Source organism: Aotus nancymaae, unplaced genomic scaffold (assembly GCF_030222135.1).
Source record: "Aotus nancymaae isolate 86718 unplaced genomic scaffold, 86718_ANA_hifiasm-v0.15.2.pri h1tg000028l, whole genome shotgun sequence".
In the NCBI taxonomy this organism is placed as follows: domain Eukaryota; kingdom Metazoa; phylum Chordata; class Mammalia; order Primates; family Aotidae; genus Aotus; species Aotus nancymaae.
In genome coordinates this window covers 16,475,206-16,490,394 of record NW_026988441.1, presented here as the reverse complement: position 1 = coordinate 16,490,394, position 15,189 = coordinate 16,475,206, and the positions used below count along the sequence as shown (strand labels likewise).

The 15,189-nt window shown below is 49.0% G+C and overlaps 1 protein-coding gene across 4 annotated transcripts in view; it reads left to right on the top strand.

Annotated features, from left to right (window-relative positions):
• Positions 1-2,757: 2,757 nt before the first annotated feature.
• ZNF607 (zinc finger protein 607) overlaps positions 2,758-15,189 on the top strand; it is a 59,646-nt gene continuing 47,214 nt past the window's right edge. The window contains exons 1-2 of one of the 4 annotated variants that reach the window (XM_064381403.1): positions 12,516-12,587; positions 13,539-13,750. The gene's annotated coding sequence lies outside the window, so the exon portion shown is untranslated. Of the gene's footprint in view, positions 2,819-12,515; positions 12,588-13,538; positions 13,751-15,189 lie in introns of those variants that run through there. The other 3 variants (XM_012436817.3, XM_012436824.3, XM_064381404.1) reach the window with 3 other exon arrangements.

Here is a 15,189-nt window from a genome sequence, read left to right as displayed (position 1 = left end):
CAGCCTGGCCAACATGATGGCTAGCCAGTTTTCCCAGCACCATTTCTAATTGGTATTTTTATAATACCTAGCAACCACAGAATAGATATCCTAAGTGCCCACAGGGCATATACCAAGGTAGAACACATTCTAGACACATTTATCAAACCTCAAGAAATTCAAAAGAATTGAAATGATAGTGTGTTCTCTGACCACAGTGGAATCAAACTAGAAATCAATAACAGAAAGATAACAGAAAACTTAACTTTTCAATTTATTTTCTTTTTAATTTTTGTGGGTACAATGGGTACATGAGATGTTGGCATGTAATATAAAATGATTTTTTAAAAAACCACACTTTTAAGTAACCCAGGCATCAAAGAGGAAATCTCAAGGGAGATAAATATGAATATATAAATGTGAGTGTAAATACAGAGTTCCAGGGAACATTTGTCAGATATAACTGAATCTGGACTTACAAAGAAATGTATACAACTATTTGTTCATACTAGAAATGAAGAGAGGGAGATGGTACAAGATGGCAAAATAGAACCTCCAACAATCGACAACAATCTTGTGTGGATTGAACAATGATCCACACAAGAAAACACCTTCAAAAGAACCCAAAATCATTAATCTTAATCAGGCACCAAGGACGGTAGGAAAGGCAGTCTTGAATTGCTGCCATCACCCCTCCCCATCCCTCAGCAGTGGCTATGTGGCAAGGACAGAGAATCTATGTGCTTGAGGGTGGGACAGTACAAAAATCGTGGGACTTTGCATTGAAACTCAGTGCTGCCTGTCACAGCAGAGGGCAATATGGGGCAAAATTCAGCCAGTGCCCATGGAGGGAGCATTTAGAACAGCCCTAGCCAGAAATAAATTATCCAACCCGGTGGTTGAAAACTGAGGTGCAGCTAGCCCCACTACTGTGTGCTAAAGCACTCTGGGGTCCTAAATAAACTTGAAAGGCAGTCTAGGCCACAAGAATTAAAATTCCTGGGCAAGTCCTGTTGCTATGCTGTGCTCAGAGCCATTGGGAAAGGGATGCGTGTTACCCAGTGACACACCAGCTGGAGCAGCCAAGAGATTTTTGTATCACTCCTCTCTCAAACCTAGGCAGGCAGCACTTAGTTTCAGAAGGGACTCCTGACTTCTCCTTGATGACAGGAGAAGGGAGAGTAAAGAGGACTTTGTCTTGCAACTTGAATAGAGCTCAGACACAGTAAAATGAAGCAGCAGATGACATTTCTAGACACACTATGGGACAAAATAAAACACATTGCCTAAAAGGAAACACCCACTCTGGCAGGGTACATAACCTGCTGAATAAAAAGCCATTGAACCTTGAATAAACGTCAGTGGTAGCCAAGCATTAATTTCTGTTGGCCTTGGGTGAGACCTAGTGCCAAACTGGCTTTAGGTGTGACAGCACATTAACAGTTTTTGTGGTCATGGGAAGAAATCACTTCTGCTTGAAGATAGAAAAAGGACGAGTATTAAGGACTTTTTTTTTTTTTTTTTTTTTTTTTTTTGAGACGGAGTTTCGCTCTTGTTACCCAGGCTGGAGTGCAATGGCGCGATCTCGGCTCACCGCAACCTCCGCCTCCTGGGTTCAGGCAATTCTCCTGCCTCAGCCTCCCGAGTAGCTGGGATTACAGGCACGCGCCACCATGCCCAGCTAATTTTTTGTATTTTTAGTAGAGACGGGGTTTCACCATGTTGACCAGGATGGTCTCGATCTCTTGACCTCGTGATCCACCCGCCTTGGCCTCCCAAAGTGCTGGGATTACAGGCGTGAGCCACCGCGCCCGGCCCCTTAAGGACTTTATTTTGCAGCTTGGGCACCAGCTAAGCCAGAGCATAGTGGATGGTCTCCAGACATCAGAAAGTAGAGGGCCAACCAGAATGAAAAAACCTCAGGCAGAGTCCCAGGGAAGCAGCACGGCATCCCAGAACCAAGCCTGGGGGAACCCGTATGCCCTGGGGGACACTAGTGCCACCTGAGATCGCATTGGCTTCACCTCGGACTTGCTGTGTCCCTGTCTGCACGTGAACTGGAAAGCGGTGTCGGGATGCAGGAGCCCCAGGGCTTTGGGAAGCGGGGCAGGCCACTGCTCCTCCCAGGGAGGACCGAGGCAGAGGGCTCATGGGTCAGTGCATTTTGAGCTCACAGCACGCTTAGAGGCCCATGGGATCTTTCTGTGCCTCAGCGAGGCCCTCCCCGCCTCACCAGAAGGTAAGCCCATCCCTGCTAACCCGGTGGGATCCAAAAGCGGAGCTGAAGAGGAGTCGGAGACCCCAGCAGTCGCCCTGAAGCTCCTCCTCCTCCATTGGTAGAAGTCGGCTCAAGGAGGTCCTGAGGACAGGATTTCTGGGGGTGCAGCCCTGGGGCGCCCGCAGCCCCCTCTCCCACGGCACCCTCTACTCGACCCCGCTCCAGCCGCCTGCATGGCTGCCGCGGAATCCTTCCCCACCGCGCCTGGCCACTGCGCTGCCTCCATTGTTTAAAGGGGCCGCAGCCTGACTTCCTGGAGCAAGCGTCAGCCTAGCCAATGCGCATGCGCGAGACACGAGGCGAGAGCCGCTTCTCTCGTCACAGTGACCCCCACGGTTGCCTGAGTGACGGGTCCCTGAGGCGTGGCAAAGCAGGAGCCCTCCGTGGCAGCGTGTGTGTGTGGAAGCTCCAAGGCTCCGGACTGACCTCTCCAGGGGGTCGACAGGTCGGTCTCCGAATTCTAGGAGTCGCGGAGGGCGGAGCAGAATGGAGAAACCACCGGCGGAATCCAGAGGAAGCAGCGCCGCATCCCAGTCTCAGGCCTGCCCGGACCGTTTGCGGGTGAGTCTCCCCAAAAGTCGTGATCTCAAGGACAGTTCTGCCTGTGTGCCCGTGGGCTGCTGTCTCACTCCGCGGGGGTCATTCTCGCGGAGAGCAGAATCCGGCAGCCTAAGGGGTTTCCTGGTGGTATGTGTTTCTGTACCACTGCTGTATGTCCGTGTGTGTCCCTTTCTCTCCTCTCTCTGTCTCTCTCTGTTCCTCTCCTCTCTCTCTGTCTCCGTCTGTGTGTGCCCGTGTACGTGTGTATGATGGGACCAATGTGCCCTGTGCGCCAAAGGGCGATTTTTTCCATGTAGGCCTGTGTTTGGTGAGCCTCTTTCTGCATCTCTGCCTGGGTCTTGTGGCCGGTTGTTAATCGTTTTCCCAGAGGATCCACTTTGGGTTTATGAAGGCCTCAGTGATGTGAGGAGATGCATCTGACCCCGAGGAATTGAAATCTCACCCCCATCCTGAGTGACCTCTTTTCTAGGATCAAGACAACCACACCCCAGCCAAGGCCAGAAGCCTCATAGGAGCTCATTGTCCTGCAGGAGGGGAGCAGACCGACGTCAAAGAAGATGGTTCTGACTCCTTGCGGCTCTTCTCTGAGAAATGAAGCCACAACCCAACATAGGCTTAAAGAAGAAGCTGGAATGGGGCATGGCAAGGATCTCTGTCACTTGAACGCTGGCCTTTTGGACAAGTCACTTGTTTGGCACTCCTCCCTGGATGCCCCTGGATGCCCCTGGATGCCCGTGGTGGTGGCATTGTGCTGCTTCCTGCCTGGGCTCCGGCCTCTGCTCTGTCCTCCCTCTTGCTTCGTCTGCCCTGTTTCTGAGAGGCCTAGATGCTTCTTGATCTGGCTCCATATCTTCAACAAAGAACACTTCCCAGTCCATCAGGGAGAAACTTCGTGGAGATCCGTGTCATGAGTGTTTCCCTCCTCAAACCTGTTTCTGGTTGATTGGGCAGGCGTGACCATTCTGGAGCTCTGGGCTTCCATACCCGTCTCACACAGGGAAGCTCTGTTGGTCACCGTGTTTCACCTGATGGCTGTGTGGTTGGCCTAGCATGAACAGTAGGCCACCGTGGCAGGCCTTGGCTTCTAGGACAGGTGGTGTCACATTTCCTCTGTCATTCTTAAGGGGCAACTACTTCCTCTGCTCCTGGATGGACTGCCTCCCAGAAATGAATCTTTTGTCTGTCAGGAAAGTCAGGGGCCCAAAGGGACTGGGCTTGGGCTGGGCATGCACGGGAGGTTGCATCAGGGCTACCTAGCAGGTGGAGGGGTGAGGGGTGGGATGAACTTTGCAGAAACCTCTCGGATCCTCAGGCACGCATCCCTGAATGTTGTGTGGACTCAGGCACAGGCCCTCTCCTGCTTCCCAGGTGTGCGTTGCTTTTCCTTGGCGTTCTTGGAGAGGTCACCAATGCCCCCCACCCTAGGAACATGTCTCGACATCATGGTCCATCTCACCATCACCCCATATGGCCTCAGAGACACACACTCACTCCACCTGCCCTGGGGGACGCCGGTGCCACGTGTGGTCACATTGGCTCCACCTCGGACCCGCCATGTCCCTGTTTGCACGTGAACTGGAAAGCGGTGTTGGGATGCAGGCGCCCCAGGGCTTTGGGAAGTGGGGCAGGCCGCTGCTCCTCCCAGGGAGGACCGAGGCAGAGGGCTCATGGGTCAGTGCATTTTGACCTCACAGCATACTTAGAGGCCCATGGGATCTTTCTGTGCCTCAGCGAGGCCCTCCCGCCTCACCAGATGGTAAGCCCATCCCTGCTAACCCGGTAGGATCCAAAAGCGGAGCTGAAGAGGAGTCGAAGACCCCAGCTTGTGCCCTGAAGCTCCTCCTCCTCCATTGGTAGAAGTCGGCTCAAGGATATCCTGAGGACAGGACTCCTGGGGGTCCGTCCCTGGGGCGCCTGCAGCCCCCTCTCCCACGGCGACCCCTACTCAATCCCCGCTCTAGCCGCCATTGCTTAAAGGGAATGCAGCCTGACTTCCAGTAGCCATGCAGGAGTCAGCCTAGTCAATGCACATGCGCAAGGCACCAGCGGATTCTTTCGTCACAGAGATCCCCACGGTTGCCTGAGGGATGGGTCCTCGAGGCTTGGCAAAGCAGGAGCACTCCGTGGCAGCACATTGATGTGGAGGCTCCGAGGCTCTGGCCTGACCTCTCCAGGGGGTCGACAGGATGGTCTCCAGATGACAGCAGGAGTTACGGAGGGTGGACCTGGATGAAGAAACCACAGGGGGAGTCCAGGGGAAGCAGCGTGGCATCCGAGCCTCAGGCCTGCCCGGACGGTGTTCCGGTGAGTTTCCCCAAAAGTTGTGCCCCTTGTGTTCTCTAGGACAGGTCTGCATCTGTGTTCCTGTAGGCTTCTCTCTCACCCGAGGGTCGTTCTCATGAGAGCAGAACCCTGCAGCCTCAGGGGTTGCCTGGGAGTGTGTGTTTCTATGCCAATGCTGTATTTTTCTCTCTGTGCATGTCTCCCTTTCTCTCCTCTTTGTCTCTTTCTTTTTCTGTCTCTCTCTGTGTCTCTGTGTCTCTGTGTGTGTGTGTGTGTGCCCTTGTGCGTGTGCGTGTTGGGACGGGCATGCCCTGTGCGCCGTAGTGCCGTTTCTTACATGTCGGCCTTTTTGTGTGCCTCCTTGTGCGTTCCTGCCTGGGTGGTGTGGCCGATTGTCAGTCGTTTTCCCTCAGATTCCACTTTGCATTTGTGAAGGCCTCCACAACGTGAGGAGCAACGTTGGATCCGCAGGGGTTGAAATCTCCTCCTCATGCTCTTTTCTAGGATCAAGACGATAACACCACACCTGTGGACATTTTTTAAAGGAGTCCCAGCCTGACTTCTCAGAGCCATCTGTAAATCGGCCTGACTAATGCAAGCTATCTTTCCTGCACAAAGCCAAAACGGAAAATTGTTCCCACCTTTTCAGGACAGCAGTGATGAGCAGCAGGATGACCTGAGCTTTGAAACCTAGACAGGGCCCTGGGAGGCCCAGGTCGAAGGGAGGCAATGAGCTCATGAACCGGGAATTTTTGGCTGACACCCTCCCCTGGGGTCTCAGTTTTCTGTGCCCCAGCAACCCCCTCCACACCTCACCAGACTGAATACCCAGCCCCAGGGGACCCAATTTTTGCCCACACCATCCAATCCATAATCGGAGCAGAAGAGCAGTCCCGAGTGCTCACCTCATGGTATGAAGCACCTCCTCCTTCCCCTAGCTGCCACTGGCTCCACCTCCAGCATTTTCCTGTAGGGCTGCAGCCTGACAGCCCTGACGTTGTGGCGTGTGCCCACCATGAAAATTCGCATGCACCAAACGCGAGGCACCAGGGCGAGCTCTGAGCCAGTCTTGCCTCCCAGTGACCACCACCATTGCCTGGGGATGGGTCCCAGTGGCTTGCCAGATTAGGAGCCCTTTGTGGCAGTGTACTGAGTTGGGCTGTTGTCTCTCTCTGGTGGATCAACACTATGATCCCATGATCCTAGGATCCCATGATCCCAGTGGCTTGCCAGATTAGGAGCCCTTTGTGGCAGTGTACTGAGTTGGGCTGTTGTCTCTCTCTGGTGGATCAACACTATGATCCCATGATCCTAGGAGCCTAGCAGAGCCAAACTAAACTGAAGAAATGTCAAGCAGGGCCCCAAGGATGCACCACAGGATCCCTGAGGATCCCCACAAAGTGTCAGGCCTGCCTATATGGTTTGGGGGGCAAGTCTCCTTGAAAGTTGTCCCCCCTGGGATTTTGAGATACAGCCTGCCTATGTGACCCAGGGCTGCTCTCTCCTCAGAGGGGTTTCCTGACAGAGAGCAGAAGCACAGCCTTAGGAGCTGCCTGGCTGTGTGTGTTTCTGTGTGAGTGTTGGATATCTGTGTGTGTGTGTGTGTGTGTGTGTGTGTCATTCTGTGTGTGTGTGTGGTTTCTGGTGAAACAAATGTGACTTGTGCTCTGGAATGCAGTTTCTCTCCAGTCCCCCTACCTTCTGGTCCTCCTCACTCTGTGGCTCTGCTTAGGCTGCGGGGCCATGTGTCCTTGGTCTTGTTCGTAGTTCCTAAAGCCTTGGTGAAGTCGGGGGCTGGCTCTGACCCACAGGGGTCCAAATCATCTCCTCATCCCGAGGGGCCACTCTTCTAGAGAGATCAGGACACCACACACCCAAGAAGAGACACATCCCAGGGGCCTGTGGCACATCCAGAGCTAGACCCTAGCCATCCTGTCCTCAGGACACCTTTAGCCCACTTCAGATTTGGTTGCTGGCAGGGCACGAGCTTCGGGATGTGAGGCGGACACTCCATCTTCTTCTGATTCCATTCCAGGTAAAAAAGAAATTATGTGTGCAGAAATAAGGTGAGATAGGGGTGAGGATACAGTCTGGTGAGGTGGAGAGTGGGGGTCCCACAACATCACCAGCAGGAGAAGTGCAGATAGATGTCAAAGAAGCTGCTTCCAACTCATTTTCCCCTTCCTCTTCACTGTACAACCTGTCCACACCATGGCCCAGTGCTGGTGGAAGAGGACACAAATGTGAGGAGAACATTTGGACTGCAAACTGTGGCCTTTCTAGCCAGCTCTCAGGTTGGGCCCTCATTCCTGGAGCCACATGCAAGGGGCATAAATTGATTCTGTGTGGACTCTGGCCTCTTCTCTGTCCTTCCTCTTTTCCTGCTTTCCATGTTTCTCATGGGCCTAGGGTTTCCTTGGTCAGGCTCAACGTCCTCTATAACAAACATTTCCATTAGTCAAGGACGACCTTTCTTAAGATCCATGAGATCTATGTAATGGATAATGTTTTCTTCTCAACACTCACATCTCTCTTTTTTTTTTGGAGATGGAGTTTTGCTCTTGTTACCCAGGCTGGAGTGCAATGGCATGATCTCGGCTCACCGCAACCTCCGCCTCCTGGGTTCAGGCAATTCTCTTGCCTCAGCCTCCTGAGTAGCTGGGATTACAGGTATGTGCCACCGTGCCCAGCTAATTTTTTGTATTTTTAGTAGAGACGGGGTTTCACCATGTTGACCAGGATGGTCTCGATCTCTTGACCTCGTGATCCACCTGCCTCGGCCTCCCAAACTGCTGGGATTACAGGCATGAGCCAATGCGCCCGGCCCCAACACTCACATCTCTTAATGACTGGTTAGCTCTGATGATTCTTGAACCATGGGTGCTCGTAGCTCCTACCAACAAGGAAACTTGATCCTCCTAGATGGCTGCATGATTCCCATAGGAGAAGAGGTAGTCAGCCACGGCTGGCCTTTGCCTTCTAATCAAGACTGTGTTTCATTTCCTCTGCACATCCTTTCTCATTGTGGAGGGTCTCCCATTGCTCTGTTCCTGGCTGGGACTGCTCAGCATTGAACCTTTTGGCTGTCAGGAATTTCATGGACCAAAAGGGACTGCTGGTTTGCTGGGTGCAGGCCAGGTGGTAGGTAGTGATCCCGGTGTGGGGTTTGGAGTGGTTTGCACTGTTCAGAAACCTCTTGTCTCCTCTGGTGGGAATCTGAATGAGGCTTGGACCCCAGTACAGCCCTCCTGTGGTCCCAGTTGTGCTTTGCTTATCTTTCCTTTTTTAGGGGGTCCTCTGCCCATCAGGAGCATGTCTGGACATCCTTCTGAGGCTTGGATTTGCCCCAGATGGCCTCTAAAACACTCTCTCAACCTTATCTGTCCCCATGGGATGCCAGTTCCAGGTGTGGCCACCTTGGGCTTGCCTTTGTCCTTGTTTCCATTGTTACTGGACAGCAGTGCTGAGAAGCAGGAGCTTCTGGGCTTTGAAACCAGGGCAGGGCCCTGGGAGGCCCAGGTGGAAGGGAGGCAGTCAGCTCATGGGGCTGGGGAATGTCCTCTAACACTCTTTCCTGAGCTCTCAGCTATATTTCTGTGCCCCAGTGACCCCCTCCACACCTCACCAGACTGAATCATCCCCTTGGGACCCGATTTCTGCCTACATCCTTGAATCCGGAATCGGATCAGAAGAGCAGTCCCGAGTGCGCACCTCAGGGTCTGAAGGGCCTCCTCCTCCATCGAGACCCGAACATGTCAGGGTCCTGTGCTGCTTGTCCCATGCAGCCTCCTTCCCAGGCCGCTACCAGCTCTGCCCTCACCATTGTCCTGTGTGGCTGCGGCCTGACAGCCCTGACATTGCAGTGCACCAGCTGGACACTAGAATGCACATGCGCCAGGTGTGAGTCACCAGGCGCAAGTGCCGAGCTGTGATTTGCGTCACAGTGGCCACCATCGTTTCCTGGGGATGGATCCTAGCAGCTTGGCGGAGCAGGAGCCCTCTTTGGCAGTGTGTCAGCCTTCGGCTGGGCCCCTCCTCTCCAGGGGATTGTCGTCATAGTCCATGGTCCTAGGAGTTGGGCAGGGCTGAACTAAGCTGAAGAAACATCAGATGGGTCCCCAAGGATGCACCATGAAATCCCTAAGGATCCCCACAATGCATCAGGCTTGCCTAGACAGCATGGGGATGTGTCTTTTTAACAGCTGTCCCCCCTCCCCCATTTCAACATATGGCCTGCCTGTGTGCCCTGGGGCTGCTCTCTCCCCAGATGTGGCTTCCTGGCAGAGAGCAGAACCAGCAACCTCAGGGGCCGTCTGGCTGTGTGTGTTTCTGTGCGAGTGTTGGATGCCTCTGTATGTGTGTGTGTGTGTTGTCTGGTGAAATGAATGTGGCTTGTGCAGTCGACCGTGGTTTCCCTGTAGTCCACCTACCTTCTGGTGCACCTCTGTCTTCGGCTCTACTTGGGCTTTGGGGCCCCATGTCCTTAGTTTTGCTCTTGGTTCCTAAAGCCTAGGTGAAGTGGGGGGCTGTCTCAGACCCATAGACCTCCAAATCACCTCCCCATCCTGAGGGGCCACTCTTAGAAAAAAGAACAGCACACCACACCCAAGAACAGACATCTCACAGGGGTCCATGGTCCTGTGGCACACCCAGGGTCAGACCCTAGCCGTCCCTGCCTCAGGACCCCCTTGAGCCCATTTCTAATTCAGTTGCCAGCAGTGCAGGAGCTTCAGGAGGTGATGTGGGCACTCCTTCATCCTCTTTAGATTTTCACAGCACTACATTTGGTAATTTTTTTTTATGATACCAAATATACAGGCATCAAAAGAAAAAACAGACAAGTTGAAATTCATGAAAAGTAAAAAAAAAAGAAGTGTGAATTGAAAGACATCAATAGATTACAAAGGGCAACCTACAGAATGAAAGAAAATATTTGCAATCATAAACCTGAAAAGGGATTAAGATGCTGAATATATAATCTGTAAAATCCAACAATTAACAGGATCCAAAAATCTGCCATGGACTTCAATAGACATTTCTCCAAAGACATACAGATGGTCAATAAGCATGTAAAAAGATGCTCACCACACTAATTATTAGAGAAATGCTAATCAGATCTACAATGAGATACTACTTTACATCCATTACAAAGGCTGCCATAAAAAAATAGAAAATAAGAGCTGTTGGTAAAGATATAGAGAAATGGGAACCCTGATGCACTGTTGAAGGGAATAGAAAAAGGTATAGCCACTGTGGAAAACAGCATGGCAATTCCTAAAAAATTTGAAAATAGAGGCCAGCTGTGGTGGCTCAAGCCTGTAATCCCAGCATTTTGGGAGGCTGAGATGGGCGGATTACTTGAGTTTGATACTAGCCTGGCCAATATGGTGGAACCCCATCTCTACTAAAAATACAAAAATTAGCCAGGCATGGTGGCACGTGCCTGTAATCTGAGCTATTCAGGAGGCAAGAGCATTGCTTGAACCCAGAAGGCAGAGGTTGCAGTGAGCCGAGATCTCACCACTGCACTCCAGCCTGGGTGACAGAAAAAGACTCAACTGTCTCAAAAAACAAAAAAAAATTAAAAATAGAATTACCATGTATCCAGCAATTCCACATCTACATAGACAGTCTGGGAAACTGAATAGATATAGTCTCAAATAGATATTATGTTAGTAGAGATGGGGTTTCACCATATTGGTCAGGCTGGTCTTGAACTCCTGACCTTGTGATCTGTCCATCTCTGCCTCCCAAAGTGCTGGAATTACAGGTGTGAGCTACCGCACCCAGCCTCTGGATAATTTTTACACTTAATTAGGCAGTCTGTTTTTACTATAACTTAATGTAAAGAATTAAGTAAATATAACTTCACTCTTATACACTATTGGTCCATGTACCTAACACAATTTATTGAATAAAGCAGTCCATTCCCAACAGCATCAAAAGTAATTACATTTCCCAATGTAAATTAATAGAGCCATTATGGAAAATAATATGGAGATTCATCAGACACTAAAATGTCAACTATATGTCCCAGCAATCCCACCTGTAGGTGTATAGCTAAAGGAACTGAAATCAGCATGCTGAAGAGATAACTGCACTACCATACTCACTGCAGCATTATTCATAATAGCTAAGATATGGAAGCAACCTAGGTGTCCAGCATTGGATGAATGGATAAAGAAAATGTGATATGTATAGGCATACATAAAGGAATACTATTCACTGTTTAAAAAGAGGAAAATTGGCTGGGTGTGGTGGCTCATGCCTGTAATCCCTGCACTTTGGGAGGCTAAGGCAGGCAGGTCACCTGAGGTCAGAAGTTCAAGACCAGCCAGACCAACATGGTGAAACCCCTTCTCTACTAAAAATACAAAATTGGCCACCACCCTAGCCTGTAATCCCAGCTGCTAGGGAGGCTGAGGCATGACAATAGCTTGAACCGGGGAGGCAGAAGTTGCAGTGAGCTGAGATTTTGCCACTGCAATCCAGCCTGGGTGACAAGAGGGAAACTCCATCTAAAAAATAAACAATAAATAAATAATAAAAATAAAAAGGGGAAAATTCCTTTGTGACAACGCGGATAAACCAGGAGGACATTATGCTAAGTAAGAGAAGCCAGAAACAGAAAAATACCAAATGAGTGGTATTTGTGGAATCTAAAAAAGCCTGACTCTTAAGAGACAGAGAATGGTGTTCACCAGAGACTGGAAAATGGGAAACAGGGAGATGTTAACTAAAAGAGTACAAAATTTCAGTTAGGAGGAATAAACTTTAGTAATTGACTGCACAGAATAGCAACTACATAAATAATGTGTTATATATTTCAAAATTGCTGAAAGAGTAGATTTTAAATGTTTTTTTACCACAAAAAAGTGAGGTGATGAATATAATTAGCTCGATTTAATCATCCCACATTGTAAACAAGGATCAAAACAGCATATTGTACTCCATAAATATATAAAACATACAATTATTATTTTTCCAGTTTTAGAAAGCTACTTTTCTTATACCTTATAGCAAGGCTGGACCTCCTCAGGGGACACAGAGCAGAGTCCCCGCCCTCGGGAACTCACACCCTGTCCCCCGCGCTGGCCCTCGCGGCCACACCTTGACCCTCCCCGGCCAGCTCTACATGCACAGCCCTAGGCTTCGGGCAGCCCCGAGTTCGGATTCCCCTTCTCAGCCTTCTGGGTGCACTGAAACCCTCAGGACTCGGAAGCCAATTCGGACACGCCTTCGCCTCAGCTATCTTCTCCAGCGCTAGTCTCTGCGTCTGCGCACTCCTAATAGAGGGAACTCTGAAACCTCCTGGAGCCAGCGTCCGGCGGTGCATGCGATCTAATCGGGATTTGGGGTTCCGAGCCACAGTTAACCACAAGCCACCGCGGTCATGGATCTTTAGGCTTGAACTACATTTCCCAGAGGGCAGCGGGAACACCCAGTCTATGGCTTCCTTTCCGTTTTCGCATGGTTCTTTTGCAAGGTGAGTTGAACTCATTTCAGGATATAATAGGCACAAGGTACTCGCAGGCGGGGCTGTGGGCAATAAAGTTAAATTGGAGCCCAACCTGCGTCGTCTGGTTTGGTGGAGGAAGCCCTTAAGTCGTGGAAACCTGTTGTGTGGATGACCAGTTGTTATCGGAATCTCAGGCCTCTGGGTGCATGAGCGGCAGAGGGTATTGAGTGCGTACGTGAGAGAATGTATATGTCAGATGGGGAATGTTTGAGAGTGAGGGAGAGAAACTTCGTATGAGAGGCTGGGATGTGCCTCCTTGACAGTGGGTGCGGGTGTGAGGCTGTGACAGGTGAGTGGCTGCGCTTGAGTGACGGGGATATGAGGTGCGTTGATGCGGTGGCACTTTTGAGTCGTGGCTGTAGCTTCCCGGCTGCTTTCTCTCCCCTCCTCATTGCCGCTTGCGACTGACACACACAAAAGATGTCTGCAAGAAGGAAGTTGGATTCTAATTCTAAATGAAATTTTCCAGCAAGAAGGCGCTCACTTGCTGTGAGTTTGGAAACGCCTGGGAGGTTATTTCCTAGTGAGCTCTGAAAGCGAGCTACTTGTCTCAGAACCTCGTCTTTCCCAGAGCTCTGACCCCAGGAACCTGCTGTGAACTCATATCCAGATTCCAGCCTCCCTGCTACCTCCATGTGTTTAAGTGTGTGAACAGGGAAGGTGTGGAGGGTATTGTGTATCCAGGCTTTCCATGCTTCAAGGAAAGCCTGATAACTCATGATTCTCTTCTCCCTCCCTGGTCCTGCTGTTCATCAAATGGACTCTGATGAGGAGGAAAATAATTCTTTCACATCTAAAAATCAGGGTTTATGCTACTTGGCTTTTTTTCTTTCATAAGATTACCAGTTTTAGGGCATGCTTTCCTTCATCTGAAATGTGTCTGAATGTCCTAATAACAATCTACTTTATTTCTAGTAGATGTTGGGAGCCATTGAGCTGAATCTCATCAACATTGTTATATTTGGCTGGACGTGGTGGCTTATGCCTGTAATCCCAGCATTTTGGGACTTTTTCCATATAATAACTTCTGGCTGGGTGCGGTGGCTCACGCTTGAACTCTCAGCACTTTGGGAGGCTGAGGCTGGTGGATTACTTGATGCCAGGAGTTCAAGACCAGCCTGGCCAGCATGGTGAGACCCCCATCTCTATCATTAAAAAGAAAATTGTATAGTGACTTCTTTTCCTCTGCGTAGATACCCATTAGTGGGATTGCTGGATCAAACAGTAGTTCTGGGCAATAGAGTGAGACTCCGTCTAAAAAAATTATATATATATATATATAATGAAAGTAAATAAAACTATTCAGTTTCATTTCACAGAATGCAGAAATAATCTCTGATGTCCAAGTGCTTCCAAGTACTTATCGTATGAAATTTAGATCTATTGTACCTAGCGTATTGGAAACACTGTTCATACAATAGATACTCAGAATAGATATCAGCTGAAACATGAGATAGACAGTAAAAGTTAGGAAGAGGCATAGAAATCACCATGTTGTACTGAAGAACAGGATTTAGGCTGCTGTTAGATTCTTATCTAATATTGTTTGTTGAAGAGAATTGTATGCTTACATACAATGTATATTTTGTGAATATTTTTTACTACTTTGGGGGTTGTCTGTTTACTCCGATGATTCTTTTGCTGTGCAGAAGCTTTTTAGTTTAATTACGTCCCATCTATTTATCTTTGCTTGTGTTGCATTTGTTTTTGGGTTCTTAGTCATGAACTCTTTGCCTAAGCCAATGTCTAGAAGAGGTTTTCCAATATTATCTTCTAGAATTTTTATGATTTCAGGTCTTAGATTTAAGTCTTTGATCCATCTTGAATTGGTTTTTGTATAAGGTGAGAGATGAGGCTCCAGTTTCATTCTTCTACACGTGGCTTGCTAATTATCCCAGCACCATTTGTTGAATAGTGTGTCCTTTCCCTACTGTGTTTTTGTTTACTTTGTTGAAGATCAGTTGGCTATAAGTATTTTTCTATATTTCTAAGTTCTCTATTCTGTTCCATTGGTCCACATGCCTGTTTTTATACTAGTACCATGCTGTTTTGGTAGCTATAGCCTTGTAGTATAGTTTGAAGTCAAGTAATGTTATGCCTTTAGATTTGTTCTTTTTGCTTAGTCTCGCTTTGACTATGCTGGCTCTTTTTTTGTTCCATATGCATTTTAGGATTGTTTTTTCTAGTTCTGTGAAGAATGATGATGGTATTTTGATGGGAATTGCATTGAATTTATAGATCAGTTTTGGCAGTATGGTCATTTTTGCAATATTGATTCTATCCATCCATGAACATGGGTTGTGCTTTCATCTGTTTGTGTCATCTATGATTCTTTCAGCAGTGTTTTGTAGTTTTCCTTATAGAGATCTTTCACCTCCTTGATTAGGTGTATTCCTAAGTATTTTATTTTTTTGCAGCTATTGTAAAAGGGTTTGAGTTCTTGATTTGATTCTCGGCTTGATTGATGCTGGTGTGTAGCAGTGCTACTGATTTGTGTACATTAATTTTGTATCTTGAAACTTTACTGAATTTATTTATCAGATCTAGGGACTTTTTGGATGAGTCTTTA